General features: G+C 33.2%; 1 pseudogene; it reads right to left on the bottom strand.

The window, feature by feature from the left end:
- The window catches only part of LOC107698565 (IQ and ubiquitin-like domain-containing protein), a 13,595-nt pseudogene that overhangs the window by 4,365 nt on the left and 2,549 nt on the right, over positions 1–6,681 (bottom strand).

Here is a 6,681-nt window from a genome sequence, read left to right as displayed (position 1 = left end):
TTAGTCTTCTAACACAGATTTATAATTTATAAAATTAGAAAAAATTACATTATTTTACATTTATTTAAAGTAATATTGTGACAATTGTGTTCTATTTTTTTAAACCAATTAAAAATGGAATTTGTCCTTTATTGCACTGTGAACAAACAAAGGTTTTGCTCTAAAGCAGTACTGCATGCTCATGATGAGACTTTGCCGATTAGCAAAGATTGACACCTTGTTGAGGAAGGCTTGTATGGCCTTGTCCTGGTTCCTCGTGCCTGCAGCCATTCTGTGCCGTTCAATGGAGGAGATGAACTGGGTCTCTTGCTCCAGTAGAGCACACATCGCTGCCTTTCTCTCTGCACCAGATAAGGTTACATTGATGCGTTCCACTTCCTCTATCCTCCATTCTGACACACAGAAATAAAGAATGAGAACCATCACACTAGCTTATATCCAAATCGTTGCACATATTACAACACATATATCTCCATCTCAAACCAACTACAATGTAGTAATTACAGCAAAGATATTTAAAAAATATATTCTATTACTAACTCTTTTAAAACAATGATCTGAAAAAATTAAGCACTGAATCTAATTTATCCAATTTATATACACTACCATTCAAAAGTTAGGGTAAGATTGTTTTGTTTTTGAAAGAAATCTCTCAAGCTCACCAAGGTGGCATTTATTTAATAAAAAATACAGTAAAAACAGTAATACTGTGAAATATTATTACAATCAAAAATAACTGTTTTCTATTTAATATAGTTTGAAAATGTAATTTATGCCTGTCATGCAAAGCAGAATTTTTGAGCACCCATTACTCCAGTCTTCAGTGTCACATGATCCTTCAGAAATAAATCTAACATGCTAATTTGCAGCTCAAGAAACATTCATTATTCTTAGCAATGTCTAAAACAATTGTGCTTCTTAATATTTTTGTGGAAACCCTGAAACATGAATAGAAAGTTCAAAAGAACAGCATTTCTTTGACACTGAATTGTCTGACAATTTTTTGACCATTTAAAGGGGTCATATGATGTTGCTAAAAAGAACATTACTTTGTATATTTGGTCTAATGAAATGTGTTTATGCGGTTTAAGGTTCAAAAAACAAATTTTTTTCCACATACTGTACATTATTGTTTCTCCTCTATGCCCCGCCTTTCTGAAACGCATCGATTTTTACAAAGCTCATCGGTCTGAAAAGCGAGGTGCTGTGATTGGCCAGCTATCCAGTGCGTTGTGATTGGCCTCAAGCCTCAAGCGTGTGACTGAAATGTTACGCCCACAGTCCTCCATAAAATGCACTGCACACATCTGAATATTTGGGTTGTACTGTTCTGGAACAGTGTTGTAAATACAACTTAACCACTGATTTCTAGTCGTGTCCTCTTTTGGAAGGCCAAATAAAGTATTTTCACTTTCACAACAAAACACACAGCGTCTTTGCAACATGGCGGCTGCAGCAACAATAAAGCTACTCATTCTTTCTTTGCGTGAACATTTGGGCGGTGTTATGTAAATCTTCCCACATCGTGACGTAGATATGTGGGGGCGTGTTTGAACGAGGCGTTTTAGGAGGGCGTGGACGAGTCTTAACTTTTATAAAGAATATCTCTAGGTTTGAGACGTTAGTCTTTGCAACTTTAGGGATCTTATCTATTCACGAACAGCTTATAACACTCCAAAGAGAAAGGAAAACTTGAAAGCTCATCATATGACCCCTTTAACGTATCCTTGCTGAATAAAAATATTAATTTCTTAAAAAAACATTTTTAACCACACACTTTTGAACAACAATGTAAAAGAGTAAAACACTAGATCTGGGTAAAAATACTGATATCTCGATTCTAATCGATTCTCATTTTTACGGAACGATATCGATTCTTAAATCCAAAGAATCGATTAGTATAGCTTGTTTTCAGTTAATGGATGGAACGTTGAAGGGCACCTCCCATCCAATATATCGCAATAAGCATTGTGCTTTGGTACTTTTAATATGAAGCAAAGTCTCAGATTTCAAATTCTGTCCATTGTATTGCAGTATTCAAACAATAAATGCCATTTTGGCGCTGTTTAATGTGGAGTGACAGATCGCTGTAGCGCCTCGATCAACAGATGCGACAGCGCGAGGCGCACGTGAACTAATCATCTTTTCCACATTAATACCAACTTCAGCACAAAATAAACATGACTAAACATCCGAAGGTAAGTTAAAAGAAAGAGTATAACTTTACAATCCGTATCCTGTCTCATGTAATCGCTCAATCAGTGTTTCAGCCGAGCAAAGACATCAATATAACGGTTTGTAAACAATGTCACATGACGTCACATTTACCTCAGAAAAATATATTCGGTGACCATAAACTCATTAGTCAGATAGAAAAATAAACTGTAGAGAGGGGCATTTTGCTAAATATATGCACCATATAACATATTCATTATAAATTTTACTGTTCTTCAATGTTTAATTTATGTTTGAATAAATCCATCAAGTTTTTATGACAGCCACCATTATGTTTATATGTCAAAAAACAAATTGAAGTAGAAATGTTATTATGTAATTGTAACATTATTTTAAAAACTTCATTGTGTAATTTTAAAAAATCAGTCAATTTTAACCTTCAATATTATAAATGTAGTACCAACTGACTCTCATGTATATTTTACAGCATTAGTTGAGATATTTTTTTTCCTTGAGAAAATTGGGCATGTACTGTACCTGATATATATCCAAAATAATCAATATTGATTTGAATCGAATCAAATCGGTAATCGAATCGAATCACAAGCTTGTGAATGAGAATCTAATCAAATCGTGAAATTTGTGTCAAAACCCAGCCCTAAAAAACACAGTGATGCACAACAGTATTTAATTATATTTTACTTCACAAAATGAGGACAGTCTGTAAAGGGACTGAAATGAATCAGTCAATCATTTATTATAAGCAGTTCATTTGCATGAACTGACTGAACCCACCTATTGACTAAAAAGCTGCACACATACATGCAGTATATGACCGAAAAAGCAGTAGCTTGTAAAAGCTATTATGAAAGCAGCTAAGCAATTGACATGCTACTAAAACATGTAGTAAAGCTGATCTTTTTTCTAGGTTAAAATACAGCTTAATGGGCAGAGTCAAATATAATTAATTTGATGACTATCTGTGTGTTCATGGAGTTCCAGGAAGACCTGTTATTAAAATAAAGTCAATATTTTTGCAATTCTATTGGGTGATTCTAGTGGTGCAGAAAATACACTCTTCACCTTTAAGTTAGTAGCATTGCTACTTGTAGTTAGTTACTACACAAACACTCACTTACTCACTTTTCATGGCATTATAAAGCAGATCAAAATCTGCCTTTGACTCCGGATTCATCCTGCGGTGATATTCATCTCTGATCTGCTGCTCTTTCTCCTCTTTCGTCCTTCTCTTTTCATTTTCCAGCCATGCTAGATGCTGCTCTTTAGCCTGTCTCAAGCTGTCTGTGAAACACTTGGCTAGCCAACACCTGACATGTGACTGTAGTGTAATGACCTGAGGTAAACATACACACACATACAAGCATTTGTCATGAACAGTGAAAGCACAGAATGAACGCAATTCCCTCTCAACCCCACCAAACACACGTACAGCTCTCAGTCTCTTGCTGTGATACTCTCCTGCAGTGATGTAAGTCTCTGGGGTGATGAGCTTGTCCTCCATGTTGGACACATAACAGCCGATTTTGGTCATCTGAGTCGAGGCGTTCTTGGAGCACTGCTGAGCCTGGTTCTTCAACTCAACCGTCTGTTTAAAGGGAAAAGAAAATTAGAAGTATGCACTGCAGTCAAAACAGCAACCCAGATTTGAAGCTACACTGTGCATTTATTTGATGAAAAATACAGTAAAAACAGTAATATTGTAAAATCTTATACAATGTAAAATAACTGTTTTCTATGTTACTATATTTTAAAATGTAATTTATCCCTGTGATGCAAAGTTGAATTTTCAGCAGTCATTACTCCGGTCTTCAACGTCACATGATCCTTCAGAAATCATTCTATGCATATTTAGTGCTCAAGAAACATTTATTATTATTATTATTATTATTATTATTATTATTATTATTATCAATGTTAAAATAGTTTTGCTGCTTAATATTTTTGTGGAAACTATCATACATTTTTTCAAGATACTTTGATAAATAGAACGTTCAAAACAGCATTTAAACAACATCTTACAACATCTTTTGTAACATTATAAACTGTCACTTTTAAATAATTTATTATGTCCTTGTTGAATAAAAGTATTAATATATTTTAAAAAGTGTTTTACTGCTTCTATTTATTTTGTGAAAAACAGAATAATTGGAACCTGTATTTTATTCATCCAAAGTTTCATAAATAAATAAATAAACAAAACAAACAAACAATGTACTAAATAAATGTACTAAAATATGTAATAGCTGATTTGGAATATAAAAGAATAAAATATGTTTTGTTCTGCCCTAGTTATATTTGTGGTCAATAATATTGTGATTTTGGCCAAATTTTATAATCTTTTTAAAAATGTAATTAATTTTTAAATCCAATTGTCTTGACATTATAAAGTGAGCCGATGTTTTATAAATCATTAAATATATGGGTAACACATTTTTTTTTTTTGAAGTTTTTATTAAAGATTCACTCCGTGTGTGTGTGTGTTTTATAAACAATAAACAATGGATACATAATTAAAATATAAGGGATCATTTTTATTCAAACAAATTTTTTATAAATATTTTAATATCATATAACAATTTTTAGAATAATATTACAATACCATATATTTGAAATATTATATATAATACATATTTTATATACAATATATTTTATATAGAATTAAAAGTTTAATTAAACAGCTAATTTTCATAAGCAAATGCATTATATGCCATTCTTTCACTAAGTGATAGTTCCTTTAATTCAATGTAAATGAAATTGAGGCAAAGAGATGAAAGTTCTGTCCATTTAAAGTGTTTTATTACTGTGTAAGGTGTCATTCACTCAGGGGTTCGGCATAGTGGAAATCAACAAACTCTTGTTTGGAATCCATTTTATGGTGTGTATGTGTGCGCACACCTGTGTATCCCTACTGAACATCTCAACGCCCCTATCAGGCTTCTTCTTGGGCATCGTCTGTACAGCAGTATGATGATACTCTGCCTTGGTCACCTTGTGACAGTATCCTCCCAGAAATGTCTTCCCTCGAGTGGCTCTCTCGATCTCCACCACCACGTCCTGATACAAGTCTGTGTCTTCAAGCGAGAGAGTTGTCACAAATGCTTGTCTGTCCTTGTGATGCTTTAGTCAGTTGTAACTTTGTTTGTACCTGATGACATCCGGCATGTTGTACTCCTGCTGTGGTTTGATTGGTCTCATGAGGTAATTCTCGTGGTCTAGCGAGCTCATCTCAAATTGGATCATCCCATGTGGCTGCACACCAATGTCCATTAGCGTCTGGTCATCATCCACACTTTTTCCTAGAAATAAATAACTAAAAATTATCAGAGAGAATTTTAATGCTCCCTTGGCAACATTATAGGTTAGGATAATTGGGACATTTTTTTTCCAGTCATCTCACTGGCAAAAAGTGTCCCAATTTACCTCAATTCACCTCTACAGTATGTATGTTCTTTTATTTTCAGAAATGTCCGAATTTTTCACAATTTCTCCTACGAAGGCCACTTTCAAATATCTTTTGCATCTTACCGTCTAGAGTGATTTGTATAATGTCTGATGGGACCCTCAGCTCTAAGCTGAAGTATTTTTTCAGATCCTGGATCGTGAGGCCAATAGTGAAGGTCACCATTATCATGTGCCTCTCTGGCATCAGCAAGATCTTAACTGGAAGAAACACAAATGCATTAGAAATAGAAATATTCATATGAATATACGAAAATGATTTAGGTATATAACAGAGAATGTGCTTAATATTTGTTTACATTTTTTGCAAAAAAACAAACAAACAAAAAAACTGTAATAGTACTTCAATGGTATTGGATGGTAATACAATTTTTTTTTAACAATGGTACTAAATTACTACCATATTATAGTTTTTATTAATATTTAAATTAACATTTATTTTTAGATTTTCTGTTTGTATTTTAATTTTTAGTAATTTAGCAATTTTTAACTTTTTTTATATTACTATTTAAATGTATTTTTAGTTCAGTTTAAGTTTTTATTTATTTATGCATTCCTATTTATTCATAATAGATACATTTAGTTTTTCATATAATATTTTATTTCTGCTTTATTTTAATTAACAAAATGCTTTTAATAGCTCTAGGTTTAGTTAACAACAATAACCCTGCTCCAAGACTACTAGGATTTTACCATGGTACATGGCCAAAAACAATATTTTAATTTGGTGCATGACCAACACATGATATTACCATGGTACCATGTTAAAAAACATGGTATTACCAAAATACCATGCCCCAAACAATCATGGTTATAATACCACAGTATTACCAGAGGTAAATTATGTTTCACCAGTTGCTGTTGAGCTTCCCACACCACTGGATGAAAATGTCTGGTTGGATTCACTTCCTTGTTGGTTTATACTGTCTTGGTCTCTCTGGTCTTCAGTTGAATCCGCAATATGTTCTTCTTGTAAAAGCATGTCAGTGGCGGTACAGCTGTCCACTTTGATCTCGTGCGTAGATT

The sequence above is a fragment of the Sinocyclocheilus anshuiensis genome, unplaced genomic scaffold (genome assembly GCF_001515605.1).
Source record: "Sinocyclocheilus anshuiensis isolate Anshui unplaced genomic scaffold, SAMN03320099.WGS_v1.1 scaffold1054, whole genome shotgun sequence".
NCBI lineage: Eukaryota > Metazoa > Chordata > Actinopteri > Cypriniformes > Cyprinidae > Sinocyclocheilus > Sinocyclocheilus anshuiensis.
Note: the sequence above shows the minus strand (reverse complement) of the source record. Positions and strands in the feature narration are given on the sequence as shown.